This window comes from Castanea sativa, chromosome 11, assembly GCF_040712315.1.
Source record: "Castanea sativa cultivar Marrone di Chiusa Pesio chromosome 11, ASM4071231v1".
Taxonomy (NCBI): Eukaryota; Viridiplantae; Streptophyta; class Magnoliopsida; order Fagales; family Fagaceae; genus Castanea; species Castanea sativa.
In genome coordinates, this window is record NC_134023.1 from 21,680,858 (window position 1) to 21,698,087 (window position 17,230).

The following is a 17,230-nucleotide window of genomic DNA, read 5'->3' on the forward strand; positions in this document are numbered from 1 at the left end:
AACCTACAAGTCCACAAAGTGGACGGATCACCCAAAGGGTGAAAAACCTACAAGTCCACAAAGTGGACGGATCACCCAAAAGGGTGAAAAATATACAAGTCCACAAAGTGGACGGATCACCCAAGGGTTGAAAATTTACTAGTCTACAAGGTGGACGGATTGTCCCAAAGGGATAGAAACCTGTTAGGTCCATAAAATGGACGGATCGCCCCAAAGGGATGGAAAATCTAGTTCACTAAGTGGACGGGTCTTAAAAATACATTTGAAAGTCCAGTCCGAATAAAGGACGGACGCATAAAATTTTCTTTGAAGTCAGGTTATCTGAATAAAATAAACAAGCATACAATATTTGACAGATAGTAAGCAAACAACAGGCAATAAAAGATTTGATAAGCTAAATTTAGTAATTACAAACGACGGTTCAACAAAGTTCTCTTACAACGGTAAGAATTTTTTACAAAAAACAAGTATCCTATTCATTCTTTGGAGAAGAGTTCCCGACCAATGGACCGTCGTTTTGCTAACTAGGAGGAAGAGCTTCGCCTTCATCAGCTGGAGTAGTGACGGCAAACACTTCGTCTGTACTTTCTGAATGGACGGACTGTACAAGTGTTTGCCCTTAAGCGTCAATGGATATTTGGGATATGTCCAGATCAGGGTACGATGACTTCACCTGACGGATGGCGTCATCGAACCCGTCAGCAAAGGAGCTCCCAAGCTCCGTCAGAAGGAGTTCAGAATCGCGATATTCTTGAATGGCTATCTCCTTTGCGTTGTAAAGTTTGGACATTGTCTCCGTCAACTGCTTCTCCTTGTCCTTCAAAATCTCGCGCAGATGCCCATTCTCCTTTTCCACCTCCTCTCTGACCTGCTCCGAGCATTTGAGCTTCCTGTCCATATTAATCTTATAGGTTTTCAACTCGTAAAGCTCCTCCTCCATCATCTTGTTTTTCTTTTTCAGACAGTCCATGGATCTCTCGTGATTGAGACAACGGCCAAAAAGCCCCTTCATCATCACCATGGCCTGGAAGCAAAATACAATGTCATGATGGTGACGGGTGTGAAGGAACTTAGCAACAATACTAAACGGATTCAAAATTACCTGTGCAAGGGTGAAAAGGCCCGTCTCACCCATCGCCTCCGTCGAATGATTGCCAAGGTCTGTGTAGTCGTCAGCTGTTAGCATAGACGACATCTTCTCGAGGGCATAGCTTGAATCCTCCCGGAAGAGAACGGGTGGTTTCTCCCCGGAGGGTACTGGACCCTTCATCAAGCCTTTGCCCTTTCCATGCTTGACGGGCGTCTTCTCTGCCTCCAAGGCCACGACGGGTTCAGTGGTGGTCTTTTGCTTCTTTTGAGGATGGTCCATTTTTTCATGTTGAGTTCGTTTTGACGGTACAGGTGGGACCATCCCCTTTGTTTGACCCCCCTCCTGCTTCTTCTTCGCTGCCTGTTGTTTAATGAAAGCTCTCCTCTTGGCGGCGTCCATCTCTACAAATCAAAGACGGATGAGAAAGGAAAGGTAAGGTAAAACAAAAAAAGATGAAAGACGGGTATAGTTTCAACGAACTTACGTTTTCGAATTCTGTTATCGTATTGACGGGCAGCGGATGCAGGTTCGGGTCTGTCACAATACCAGTGTAGAGTATCGAGTGTGACGAGTTGAGCCCAGGTCCTCTCTTGCAGTTTTGTTTTGTTAAAAAATTTCTCCAGAAAATTCCACTGCTCCAAGTCAACTTGTGGACGGTCCCGAGCTGCAGCAAAAGACGGTTCGACCTTAAAAATAAACCAACTTTGAAGAATGACTGGATGGAAACAAATGGGATACATACCCGACGGAGGCATTATGCCCCATGTTGTGTCGACGGGCATGTTAGTTATATCTCCTGGACGACACATCCATTCGTCCCCTACAAAAAATAAATCACGACTCTTCCAGTCTCTGTTCGAGTCTGGAGTATCACTGACGAGCCTCAATAATGGGCTTCTAGCCGCAAAACTATACATCCCCTTAGACTTGACTATCTCTGTTGGACGATAGCAATGGAAAAATTCCTCCACCGTCAACCTTCGGGCACCGTCAGACATTGCTCCGTACAAAACTTCAACTTGATGAACACCCTCCAGGAATTTGGGGAGATTTAGGTGACGGACAGGCCAAGGTATTGAAGAAGTTGACGGTGAAGAGAACTTAATGGAAATCTGAGCCCCGCCTTTAAAGCTTGCTCGTAGATTCCAACACTGTCTACCCCCTTATAGTAGCATTTTTCGGATTTTTCGGGAAGACGTAGACGGATGTTGTTTGGTATTTGGTATTTGGTCCTAAGTGTGTTGAGTTGAGATTCAGTCATGGATGACCTAAAATCATTTACCGTCCAAAGAGGCAGCATGACGAACTCTCTTAGGCCATCTGGGCCGATTACTGACTGGACGGGGGGATCCACACCGTCCAAGCTACTGGACGACTCAGAACTCTCCGTCTCCAGACCACCATCAAGGGAAGAAGAGGTACTGGATGGATTCCTCTCTTCGCTTGAAGTGTCAGGATCTCTTGGACCTGACGGAAACTTTTCATTGTAGCCCGCCCCCTTGCGGACAAACAACTGGTTACTTGACGCACTAGACATTACCTACATTTATGACGGTATAACCTAAGACACCGACGGATCTAAAGAAAGCGCATATATTTGAAACAATGAAATTAAAAGAAAGACGGAGGGAGGTTTGGAATACCTACCGGATCGAGATGGTTTCTGACGAGGAACGACGGACGGATCTGCTGAACGACAGGAAGGCACGATAGTTGTGACGGTTGCGCTCTGCTCACAAATTTTTGATAAGAAGAGAAAATGAAGGGAGAAATGTCTGGCTTTTTATAGAACAAAGGGCGCGGGATACGAAGCGACGCCTCAATTTGGGGAAATAGCCAATCCACAAGGACCACGTGTTCTTCGTCAGAAATGCAGGCCATGTGTCATTCGTTATGGTATACTAAGACCGTCCCCTCTCAATACATTGCTTTAGTCATTCCATGAATCCGTCAGGTTTCAAAGACGGATCCAAGGACTGAAGGGGGCAACTGAAGGGGATAAAAATAGGAGACGAGTATTCCCATAAAACTTGAAGGGACGGAAAGAATGAAGACGGATCGATACCGTAGGTGACACGACTATGACGGTTAGATTTTGCTGAGTATTCGTCATGTATGAATTAATTGCAAATTCCGGGTTACATGTCATTTGATATGTTTCAAATAGGCTTTTGCTTTATCCCCACGCAAACGTGCATACTTGGACTTCTTGCGACACACGTTTGGGAAGACTCCTATATGGAAAGGAACTTAAGAAGGAAGTTGTATCCTAAAAGAAAGGTAATTCCACTCAATATAAATACCCCAGAAATCCTAGATATGAAGGTACGCATAATATTCTTTACTCTGGCACTCTAGGGTAAAAGACACAAGATTCTAACTTGACCTTCGGAGGGTTTTTGGCCGGCACCACACCGGTGCTCTCTTTAGGTCCATTATTTTCTTTTTGCAGGTATAGCTTTAGGCGGAGGGGTGCTTGCAACTCACTGGTGATATTTTCGGCATCATCAAAGACCAAAATGCTTTTTTGCTTGCAATTACGGAGAGATGGGCAGTAGTCTTTCTCAAGAGAGTATTGTATTCTTAGTTCAAATCCTCTGAACATAGTAGAGTTTTCAATGTTTTAGAAAAAGAAAGAAAACAAGAACAAATGTGCGTTGAATGTAGTTAAGATGGGCAGGACATGTATAATATGTAAGAAACATGGCAGGTGATGGTTATGATCCTTGTTTGAGGAATCATGACTGCAAACCCAATGACCTGCATCAAAACAAAACAAGAAGTGATAATTATAGATTTATTCATATTAGCTAGAATCCAATAATAATAAGATATTAAAAGCTAGAAATTATAAGTCTCATAACATTTTCAAACTACTACTTAAATTCAAATATTTACTCAATGATTGATCATGATAAATTACTAGTTGTCCCAAGAAGAATGTAAACATACCTCATTAGTCATCAGGAAAATTTCTTAACCACTTCGTGACGTCACTTCTCCCCATAGTAGACTTATTTCTGCATATCATATTGATTGGAAAAACAGTAAGTTCTTCAAACTAGCCTTTTTTTTTTTTTTTGATAAGTAAGAAGATAATATCTTTAATAAGAGAAAAGAAAGAAAAATACAAAGAGTTCACAGTAGTGAACAGAGGAAAAAGGAAACAAAAAGACATAAGCAGCTCCTAATCTATTTTAATAGACGAAAGAAAATCCATAAGGGTAGAACAATTCGAGAAACCCCAACATCAAGACCAATCAAAGAGGGTCCGTTGGCAAGACTTTAATAACTGAACCATAGTTTTCCCCTCATCCTCAAAAGACCGCCGATTCCGTTCAGACCAAATAGTCCACATTAAACAGCCTGGGACTAAATTCCAAATATCAGAACTATGCTTCCCAAGCCAATGATACCAACTAAATAATAAGTCCACAACTGAACCTGGCATGACCCAATCGATCCTAAACAACCGAAGCATATACATCCACAAAGAATGAGCTATTAGACAAAAAAGTAACAAGTGATTGACAGATTCTGCATTACAATAGCACATACAACAACGATTCATCAAAGGATGACCACAAAGTATAAGGTTATCCAAGGTTAGAATATGACCATGAGCTGCTGTCCATATGAAAAAGCCACATTTTTAGGAACTTTAACTTTCCAAATGCCCTTCCATGGAAAAGTGGAAGGAGTTGCATTTCGAATCTTATGATAAAAAGATCGAGTATCAAATTTCTCACTTCCATTAAGATCCCAACTAAACTTGTCACACCCTCCACCCCTAGAAGTTCGCATTTGGATGAAATGAAGAAGGGAGTAGGAAGCCGCTAACTCCCAATCATTGAATTCTCTATAAAATCTTAAACACCACAATCTGCCATTATCACCCATGGGAGGGCTTAACACATTCGAAATAAAGGCCTCCTTATTGGTTGAGCATAGAAAAAGCTGAGGATAAAGAAATTTAAGAGGAACATCTCCAGTCCACTTATCATGCTATAAAAGGATACGAGAACCATCCCCCACCATAAAAGAGACATGCTTTGCGAAAGTTTCCCACCCTTCACTAATACTCTACCATAACCCACAATCATGAGCCCTCCAACAACGTCTAGTGCACCAGCCCCCTTTTCCCTCCCCATATTTCATGGCAATGACCCTTCGCCACAGATGAGTGGTTTCATGGCCATACCTCCAAAGCCATTTCCCTAATAGGGCTAGATTAAAAGATGTCAAATTCCGAATTCCCAAACCACCAAACTCATGCGGTAAGCAAACCTTTTCCCAAGCCATTAAAGGATATTTGAAACACTCAATTGATGAACCCCACAAGAAGTTCCTCTGAATACATTCCAATCTAGTCACCATAGTTTTAGGGATAGTAAAAAGGGGAAGGTAATAAGTTCGAAGGCTTGAAAGGGTACTTTTCAGCAAAGTGAGTCTACTGCCCTTTGACAAATAAAGCCGCTTCCAGCCTGAGAGCTTCTTTTCCATCCTCTCAAAGATCAGATTCCAAATAGATGTTGTTTTATATGAAGTTCCCAATGGCATACCCAAGTAAGTCATAGGCAAACTGCCCACCCTACATTGAAGAATATTGGCCAAAGATTGAATGTTACAGACCTCCCTAATAGGGACAATTTCACTTTTCCCCACATTCACCTTCAAACCAGTAAAAGCTTGAAAACAAGTTAAAATCAGCCTAATAGTAAGAATCTGCTCTCTAGAGGCCTCACAAAAAATAATGGTATCATCAACAAATAAAAGGTGAGAAACACGGATACCAATAGAGTTAATAGGACTTGCTTAAAAACCCTGAATGAAACCACCTTCCTCAGTTTTCTTCAGGATACGACTTAAAACCTCCATGATCAGAAGAAAGAGGAGGGGAGACAAAGGATCACCTTGTCTGAGACCTCTAGAGCTACCAAAGAAACCAACAGGAGATCCATTAAATAGAACTGAGAAGCGAATGGTAGAGACACAAGTCTTTATCCATCTCCTCCATCTATCCCCAAAGCCCATCCTCTCTAACAAATAAAACAAAGTGTCCCAATTCACATGATCATACGCTTTCTCAATATCTAACTTACACACCACCCTCAGAGTACGACACTTTAGTGTACTATCTAAACATTCATTAGCAATAAGCACTTAATCCAAAATCTGTCTGCCACCAACGAAAGCATTCTGTGACTCCGAGATTAGTTTCTCTAGCACCTGCCTCAATCTGTTAGCCAAAACCTTAGACAAAAGCTTATACACACTGCCCACTAAGCTGATAGGCCTAAAATCTTTGATATTCAAAGCATTATTTTTCTTAGGAATCAGGGATAGGAAAGAAGCATTCAAAGACCATTCAAACTATGAGATCCTATGGAAATGATCAAAAAAGGCCATGACATCTATTTCCACTACACTCCAGCATTTTTGAAAAAATTCCATAGTGAAACCATCAAGACCTGGAGCTTTATCCCCCTCCATCTCTTGAAGAACTTTCATCACTTCCTCCTTAGAAAAATCCCTCTCTAATTCATGTCGCTTGTCCTCCTCAATATTAGCAAAACTCTAATCCATCCATAGAAGGGCGAAGTATCTGACTCAGTGTACAAACTCTGATAAAAATGGACCACCTTCGACCGTACCTCTTCCTCATCCTCATAGAGGACACCATCCACCTCTATACCCCTAATATGATTAGTTCTTCTATGGGAGTTTGCAACCCGATGAAAAAAGCGAGTATTATTGTCCCCCTCCTTCACAAATAACATCTGGGACTTTTGTCTCCAAGAAATCTCCTCCAAAGAAGCAAGATGTGCAATCTCACCTTTAATCTGAATACGACGAGATTGGTCCTCCTAAGAAAGACTTGACAAGTCGTCCCTAGCATCCAAACCCAACAATTTAGATAAAAGAAATTTCTTCTTAAAGGCCAGATTCCCAAATTCCTCCTTATTCCACCTTTTCAAGTCTTCTTTAAGAGCTTTTAATTTACAAGCCAAAATAAAGCTAGGGGAACCCAAAAAGCAATACCCATTCCACCATAGACGAACCCTCTCTACAAAACCCCCTTCTTTCAACCACATATTCTCAAACTTAAAGACACTCCGACCTTTACTAACGCTACTAGCCACTACTAAAAGAGGGCAATGATCTGAAACTACACGAGGGAGTACCCCTTGAGACACGTTTCCAAAGTAATCTACCCAATCCACCGATGCTAAGGTTCTATCAATTCTTGACATACAATTTGTCCCCAAATCTCTAAACCAAGTAAACGAAGCCCCTTCAAGAGGTAAGTCTACAAGGTAATTAGCCTCAATGAAGTCTAAAAAGGCAAATATAGCCGGACTAAAGGTCTCACAACCAAGTCTCTCACTCGAATAACGAATTATATTGAAGTCCCCAAAAACACACCAAGTCGTATTCCACCTGGAATGCATCCTTGTAAGCTCCTCCCACAGAGCATCCCGCTGATAATCATCATTGGGCCCATACACACCTGAACCAGCCCACACAAAATCATCCACAACCCCCTTTAGTAAAACATTAACAGAAAACAGACCAACAACACTATCAACTTTTTCAAGAACTCTCTTGTCCCAAACCAGTAAAACCCCCCCTCCAGTATTGACTACATCTAGAGCAACCTAATCAAGGAACGAACTACCCTAAAGACTTCGGAGAATAGAATGGTTTAAGGAAGACAGCTTAGCACATGTAGAAGTGTGATAAACATGACATGATATGAAAATAATTGCAACACTATATCTCTTTATGAAAATTTACATACAGAATAAATAGGTAACCACATCCAAGAGTTTCAATCAATTTTGTATCGTATTAGTTAAAACAAATCATAATAATTCAACTATTTGGTATGGCTAACAGCTAGATATCATACTATTTAGTCATAGCACGCTCTCCTTCCCTATCATGATTTACTTGACAAGATATAAGGAACTAAATACAAACTTTGAATAAAAATGACCTATCTCACTCTTAGACTTTAGTCCATCAGCTCCTCAACACCCCCCCCCCCCGCCACACACACACAAAACAATAAGAGAAATAAAAAGCTTTCAACAATTACTTTTCATCTACTAAATCAATTTTTAATATATCATGATTAAACATGATCTGAATACAATATCAAGAGCATCTTGAACCCACATTGTTTATCTGCATGACTGTGAAACTTCCCATTTCTCTAGCATGGGATTTGGGGAGGGAGGTTGGCATTGGAGTATTTATGTTAGAACATCACACATCTTATGAATCTTGAACAGAATTTTTATTGCTGAGACAATCAATCTTTTTTTTTCCCCCACTTAATTAGAGTATTGGGATGGGTAATATCAGTTTTCTTATAATCAATCTTTGTTTCTCTAAGTTGTGAAGAGTGTTTATGGCCATGTATTTTGTGGCTTGAGAAGTTAAGTGACATATAGTGCCAACCTGAATCATAGCTAAAATTCATTACAAAAACCTAGCTATAGGTAAATTGGAACTTTTGCATTGGATTACAGAAGGTGTACATCTTTTTCTCATCAAATATGCTGTTTCTGCAGAAAGTTGAATTGAGGCAAGTTCTTAAAATGTCTATGGATATTATTTACCTAAGGAAAAACATGCCAAGAGACACTTCGTTGAGTACTTGAAAGGTTTGTCATTTCCTCCAGCTTGAAGGAGACACAGTGTCTCAACTTGTATTGCTCCACTTAAGAGCTATTTGTAATGCAGGTTAAGTCGAGTCTGGGTCTAAGTGACTTCATCAATGTGCAGAGAAGGAGCTTCAAGTTTCCCTCAGTGTACAGGGCCCATCATAGGATTTTTTTTTTTTTTTTTAAGTTTCACAAGAGATTTGCTAAACTGCCCTTGTCTCAGTTCACAATATGCCATGAAGTTTGAGATGCTTATAGCTCATAACCTTCTGCAGAATTCAGAAGTGGTTTGACCTATTAAATGCTAATATTCATTTTCCAATTATCCTTTCTACTTGCATAAGACTCGACTTGAAATTGGAGCTTTCCAGTTAATGCTTGTCTTATATTCTAATGGCAATATTGTGACTTGGAACTACCTTGAAAATTTAGTTTGACCCTTAGAGAATTGGCTATAAAATATGGACAGAGATCCTAAAGGATAGAAAGATCATTTTAAACGCAAAAACTTAAGGAAGAACAGAGTTATAACAGCTGCTACAGTTGCTATGCCAACAATAATGAATCATGGCTCTGCAATCCTCACTATATCAAATATTCCTAATTAACAAAGAAAGAACAAAAAATATTAAAGACCTATGCTTTTAGATTATATATTTGAAAATTACCTCTTCAACCAATCAAATACGAACTAATATTCTTCCAGAGATCCAACCAAAGACATTAAAATGCACAGCCATTTTAATTTTTGGTTAGCATGTCTTAAATGATCAACGAACCTATCAAATTATTATAGACCACTTAAGTGTGATGTTGTAACGCAAATCATTTACAATTTATCTCAAACAATCTTGTACACAACCAAACAAATTTGATGTAGCTTCTAAAATTCAAAATGATACACATTTTCTACAAAAGTCTCTATGCGATTGGTATACATAATTTTTTTAAATTAAGAAACCAATTAAGTCCAAACAAATTAATAGAACTAGGAAACAATTGCAAGATTTTTCCTCACCACAATAAGGCCACATAGTAAGCTAAACAGAAATTATGCATCTTAATTTGACAAATCAAATATAAAAAATGAAATCATACCAAAGAAAACAAGACTGTGCTCACATCCAAGGCAGAAGGAAATCTGGGGCCTTCAATTGCAACCATCCCAGTCAACTGCATTAACCAAAAAAAGATCAATTAACAGAAATAAAATAATAATTTTTAAGTTCAGAAACTTATTCAGTTCCCAATTGTTTTTACAGAAACACAATAAATACTTGTAAGTTGATATGATATCCATTCCCGTTGAGTAAAAGATGCAAATGAAACAGTGCTACCAAAAAGGGCAACATACCTTGTCATCAAATGCAAGAAGAAAACAGACAAAAATGACGATGAATAGAGACTGAAGTTTACAAAGTCTTGGGCCATTGAAGTGTAAAACAAACAAAACCCACCACTAATGGTTAAGGTCTAAGGGCCTCAGTTCGGTAACCCTTTCAAGAAAAATCTCTAGTGCAACCAAAGCAAAATAGCTTAAAAGCTTGGTGGTGGGCCCTACTAACCAACTCACGCACGACATAGATGTGTCATCATGGACTAGAGGAGACTGATATTCTTCTTTATCATCAGATACATAAAATGGCAACTCACGCATGTAATCAACAACATCATCATCATCATCATCATCATCATGTCCACCAGTTAGAAGGGGCAAGTTAGGTATAGCAGATTCTTGAGGAGGACAGGTGCATTCTACATGGACCCCCCACCTTATAATACAATTTGCATTGTCACTGTAATGGTTTGTATATGTAACCTGAACATGATTCTAGTCAGTTGGATTTGATTTATTCAAATGCTCCTGCAGAGACCGTTGAGGTGGAGAAAAAATATATAGTTCACACATTATTCCACGCTGTCTAATAAACTCATATCTATGTTTTTTATAACTATTGATGGAAATGTAAACACAGCCATCAAACCACAGTCGTCCAAGAACAATACCGACAGCCAATTTTGGAAATTTGCGACCAACCCAAAAAAATATGGGTTTTTCAACACTTTGATGATTAAACCATTTTGGCATCTCAGTTCCCCAAAAATAAATAATACGATGAACGTCCCGATCTTCATATTCAAGGCCCTTAGTTTCAGATGGGAAATGATTGGAGAACTGCCGATCCATTGATATGTCCCCATCTTCAAATTCAGATGGGAAGTACTTGGTGCTTCTTGCACTACCACATACTCTATTTGGTAAAATCCCAATAATTTCTATTACCTACATGCAATTAGAATTTTCAAGATATTTTTCATTTAGCAAATCTCGTAAAGTATTTAGAGAAAGTAAGAAAAGTTGTTTCTTTATATATATCTTAAAGAAAGAGAGAGACCTGATTCAATAGCCCGCTTGCTGATTGAGAATCCAACAACATGCAATTCTCTGCACCAGTGATTTTTATCAATTGGGAAAGTCCTTGAATTTCATGAAGAAGCTTGCAATTCATAATAGAAAGGGATCTTAATTTGGGAAATCTACTAATGCTTTTAGGAATAGTAACAATATTGGCTTCAAATAGATCCATACGTTCTAATGCGGGAAAGTATTCAGCCTTCATCAAAAGATCTAATTCAACTATGGCTTCATAGCCCTCAGAAGAGCTATCAAAAGAATTGCACGTCGGTCTCAATTTGGTAGTAGAAGTCCACAATTCCCGAAGCTGTTGCAATTTATAAATGCTATCTAGAAGATCCCGAAGGCTTTTGCAATTACAAATGTATAAAATTTCTAGCTTAGTGAGATGCTTGATTGATGAAGGCACCTCTCTAATACCACTCCCATATAAATATAAAACCTTTAAACATTCCATTTCTTGATGAAAATCAGGGAGCTTCTCAAGCCTTGAGTAGACATCAAGACTAAAATATAAAGAGATTTCAACTTGATTTGGCTTGGAAGAAATTGAAGTTTTACACAACCAGTGAGATGCCATATTCTAAGCTTTTCGAGATATCCAAAGCATTCATCAATCTCAACTAAATTTACACAATAAGAGAGGTTCAAATCCTCTAATTTTGGGGCCCATAATTTAGGTAATTTAACTAAATTTTTACAATAAGCGAGGTTCAAATTCCCTAAATTTGGGACCCATAATTTAGGTAAAATCCTAATAAATTCGCAATCTTCAAAATTGACGTCTTTCAAATTTTCTAAGCGGCACTCCTGTAGGGGAGAAAAAATAAAAAGTTAACTAAAACAAAATTTGAAATAAAATTTTAAAAAAAACCCCAATTTAAAAATACACATAATCATACCTGCTTGATTAGCTTTGGCAATCTGATGTGACTATGTGGCATCTCAATAGCAACAAGTTGTTTAGGAAAATGTTCTAATGGCCAGTGAAAAGGATAATAGGGCCACTTAAGAAGTATTAAATTGTTAGGAAGACATTCAAGTGGTTTACAAATATGTACATTCTCAACTTTTAGAAATTTGAGATTTTCCATCCTTCTGAAAGCTTCAGTGTGTAGTTGCACCTCTACTAGTTGAGGTGAATGCAACATTATGCCTTGAATGTTTTTTGATCCCTAATTGGAGAAGCATCAAGTCAACCATAGAATATGATGGAATTTTCAAAATGTATAATGATTTTGAAATTTTAAGCAAAAAAAAAAAAAAAATACTGATGAATTAATATTTTATAAAATGTTAAAAAAATTAGAGAAAAAAAATACAATACTTGTAGCTAGTGAAAAAGAAAAATAATTAAAGAGCAAAACAATTGAAGAAAAAGAACTTATACCTTATCTGTAGTTAGTACTTTAAGTGAATCCTTATAACAACATAACATGCTACGTTTTCTAAGAATGTCTGGAGCTTGTTATCAAACAACTTCCTTGCCCATTTGTTGTATTAAGTCATGCATTGACAATATACCAAATCTGTCAACAGTTATGAGACACTTATTAACAAGTCTCGGAATACCAAAGCTAGGACATAATCCACAAGCATCTAATATCTTTACAACATAGTCTATTTTCCATCCTTTGAAGAAGCATGCAATATCGAGAAAAATATCTTTCTCAGTGTCATGCAATCCATCATAACTTACTGTAAGTATTTTTTGAATGTCTTTATTGGGTATTTTGTTATACATATCTAACGCACTTTCCCATTCATCTTTAGCTTTTCCACACAAATCATGAGCTATTATTTCTAGAGCTAGTGGAATTCCTTTGGCAAAATCTATGAATTTAGTTGCAAGATTAGAATAATCTTCGTCGTGCGGTTTGTTTCCCCGAAAGGCATGGCCTTCGAAGAGTTGAAGAGCTTCATCTTTGTTTAATTGCTCGACCTCGAATTCCTTGACCTTGTAAGTTGTACAAAGTTTATCTTTAAGGGCAGCTTACAAGCATCTATCTCTTAATGTTAAAATGACTCTACTTCTAGGAGCAAACCAATTACATTTTCCAAGCAAATTCTCTATTTTTGTCGAATCATCAACATCATCAAGAATTAAAAAAACCTTTTTACAGCAAAGTCTCTTCTCTATTAAGCTGATTCCTCTAAATATGTTGCCCACTCTACAATTTTCATCCACTAAGATGTCATCAAGAAGTTGCTCTTGTAGTGTGATTATGCCAGCATTTGTCCCCAAATTTTCTCTAACATTCACTAAAAAGCTGCTTCCATCAAAATGTTTAGCAATTTTATTATAAACAGCTTTTGCGATTGTAGTCTTTCCTACGCCGGGAAGGCCATGAATCCCTACCATGCAAAATTCATCTGATCCAATATCTAAAAGTGACACTATGGCCTCTGCACGAGAATTTATTCCAACTAAGTATTCAACAACATATAACTGCGTCCAATTTAATTTAGCATTTGATATCTCTTCAACAATGTTTTGAATGAAGTGAGATATAGATTTATATGTAGAGCAACTAACAATCACATAGCATAAGAAAACATATAATTAGTTAAACTAGAAGATGAACTATGAATTCAAGATATCTAGTTGTGAGTAATAACACACAGCTGGCACATTTTAAAATAAAGTAAATGGAATATAATTCATATCTTTGATAACTATCATTGATATTAACATCATATTAGAAGTATAAAAATACACAAGAGAAACTCGTAATTGGACCTTTTGTAGACTGACTAACTTTGTACTAGATGATATGATCAAAATAGAATACTTTTGCATGCAGTGGCTATGACAAACCATATTAGCAGAGTAAACTCATGAATTATGATATCAACAATTAGATACATACCCTTTCTTGTAATGCCATCCAGATGCATTAGCTGCTTTTCTTAGAGCATCCCTCCATCTCTTCACCTTATCCTTGTTATTCTTGAACTTCATTTCATGATTAGCCATTGCTATTCCGAAGTTTCCCTTTTGATTTCGTATTTCTGATGGATCAACATTGTAAAAAACTGGACAAATTTGAACCTCCTAGTCATTTTCTCTATAATCAACAATCTCAGCAAGTTCATCCAAGCACCATTTGGAGTCTGCAGAGTTTTCAGAGAAGACAATAACCAAAATCAATGAATTTTTGATGGCTTGGATAAGTTCTTCCGAAATTTCTTCTCCCCTCTGAAGTTTATCATCAATGAAAGTGTAAAAGCCTTTGTCACACAAAGTCTTATATAGATGACTGGCAAAACCTTCGTGGGTATCTTCACCTCTAAAGCTCAAGAAGACATCGTAGTTCCATCGGCGAGTGAAAATTCCTTTATTGTTCAGGAAAGCCATCATGGGATCTATAAACGGAAGATTAAGAAAGGAGTGAATTGAATTAGAGAAAAAAATAGGAATTAGATTGCCTCTCGCTTGCCTTTGTTCTAGATCGGAATCGCTTGAGAGGAATTTTTTTTTTCTTGGTCTTTTTGCCTTCCCTTCTCTGAGTTCTCTCTGTTTTGCTTTCAATGTTATGTTGGCTCGTCTCTCAAAAAAAGAAAAAAAAGTTTTGTTGGCTCGGGGCTCATTGTGGGTCTCAGACCACTAGAGTATATAAAATAAATATTTTAGGAGTAATTTTTTATTTTTGCTGAATGGGTATGTATGTTTTGTTGTGGTGTGGCCGTGTGGCTCATTGTCGTGGTCTGGGCCTGTGACTCAGAGTGTGTGTGTGTGTATATATATATATATATAGGATTTTGCTAATGTGTGCTTTAAGGGCACACAATAATTATTCATTTTTGGAAAAAAAAATTCAAAAATTGAAAAAATATTAACAGCTGTTTCAATTTTCGAGAAAATTTTACCATAAATAGATAGTTTAATGTGTTCCCTGAGGGCACACATTAACCGGACCCACATATATATATATATATATATTTTTTCCCCTGAGAATGGGTATGTGGGTCTGTGATAAACCTCAAACATTGGATACATCATTAGATTGTTTGTTTATTTGAACTCTTGGTTTGTATTTGAGACAACATTTTATAATGTTATTGTACTAGCCTGTTTGTTGTTTAGTATTGCCTTTAAATTAATTTTAGATATGTTTTCAAGCATTTTATTGTTATTTTTACTTAATTTTAAACTTAACAGTAAATATTAATTAATTAATTGTTGTATCTTCGATATATCATATCTTAGGTTTTTAAAAAAATATTGTATTCCTGCCAAGAAAGTCAATACCGTACCGGAGGCTGTACCGGTTTGGCCACCAGTACGATATATTTCGGATACCGGTCAATACCGGTGTACCGTTTCGGGTTTACCACTATTTTATATATATATATATATATATATATATATATATATATATATATATATATAGACACACATACACACCAAAATCTCTAGAACCATGTTTATAAACATATAATATTTCACTTATATTATAGTAAATATAAAAGTTTATTATAAAACATTACCTCAATTCAGAACAAATTATTCATAGTTTTAGATTTTAGTATCAAATAAAAGAAAAAAAAAATACAATATAAAAAATAGAAAGCTTAGTTGTTCATTGCATACTAAGAAAACAAATAATACTAAGAAGTTAATATAAATAAGTTACCATTATGCCTTTACAAAAATTCAAAAATTACAAAACTAAAAATTTTTTTTTAAAAAAAAAGCTTTTTTCTGTACCGGCCGGTATGCCCGGTACCGGCCAGTATTGCCCGAAATTGGCCGGTACGGCCGGTATTTTTTCCGGTACAATATAGAAGTGTACCGGTACCGGTGCACTGGCCGGTACGGCCGGTACCGGTACGATATCGGCCACACTGATTGCTGCACTTATATTCTACTAGTACAATACCATACCGATATTCGAATTCGTATCAGTGCATTATAGGTAGTGGGTTGAAATCATGTTACATTCTAAAATCAAAATGCAATCTAAAATCATGTTACATTCTCTTTGCTATCTAACACAATCTAAAATCAAAGCAAATTTAATTAGAACAACAAATCTAAAATTTAGAAAGTCAATCTGCATGTTCTTAGATGTGGGGAGGAGGAAGGATGGTGATGGAACAAACCAAGCAGCATGCATGAACGCCGATTTAAAAGCCTAACCCTCTTTAGCCTTTGTTCTCTACCGGTGATCTATGTGTGTATGAGAGAGAGAATTTGTTTGTGTGAGAGAGAGAGAGAGAAAAAGAGAAAGAGGGAGAGTTGGAGATATGTTCCGAAAATCAAGAACTAGAAAAACAGAAAGTTAAACAAAAGTGAACATAGAGATAGGAGTGGGTGTATGTGTGTGGAGGAGAAAAAACAAAAGAGAAAAAAAAGAAGAAGAAACGTATGGATGGAAAAAAAAAAAACTAAAGAAAGAAAGGCAAAGTAATATAATGAATAAAAAATCAAAATTTGAGAAATGCTACCACAATATTTTCACAATACTTTCACAATAAATCTTAAGCGACAGATTGTTATTAGCTGATATTGGTAAGTAAAAAAATAATATCAGCGGTGAGTTCAAATTAGAATTAGTAACAACTTACCATATAAGATTTTGTTGTGAAAGTATTGCAAAAAAATATTGTAAACATAACACTCCTTGTTAAGATTAGATGATCCTACAACTCACTGTATCATTGTAAAGAGTACTCCATGAGATTTAATATATATATCATCGGAATATTTAAAATATTACCATGGGAAGATTAAAAAATATAGTTCTTGAGAATTTGAAAAATATAGCCATTATGAATGAATGAAGAAATATTTAAAAAAAATAAAGAAATAGTGAAGAAATAATATATTAATGGGATAAAGAAAAAGATAGAGTCTGTTAGAAAGTTTTTTTTTGAAAAAGTAAGTATAAAAATGCTAAGAGTCATTGTTTATTCTCCAAATAGTACAAAAATTTAAAGTGACTGCTGTTAGGGTACTTTGTTTTTTACATCTAATTTTATTTGAGTATCACCTATTTATTTTCAAATACCACTAATAAGTTATTGGGTTTTCTCAAATATTTTTTG

The 17,230-nt window shown here is 36.8% G+C and overlaps 1 pseudogene; it reads right to left on the reverse strand.

The window, feature by feature from the left end:
* Positions 1–4,042: 4,042 nt before the first annotated feature.
* On the reverse strand, positions 4,043–14,680 carry LOC142614905 (TMV resistance protein N-like; annotated as a pseudogene).
* Between the last annotated feature and the right edge of the window lie 2,550 nt (positions 14,681–17,230).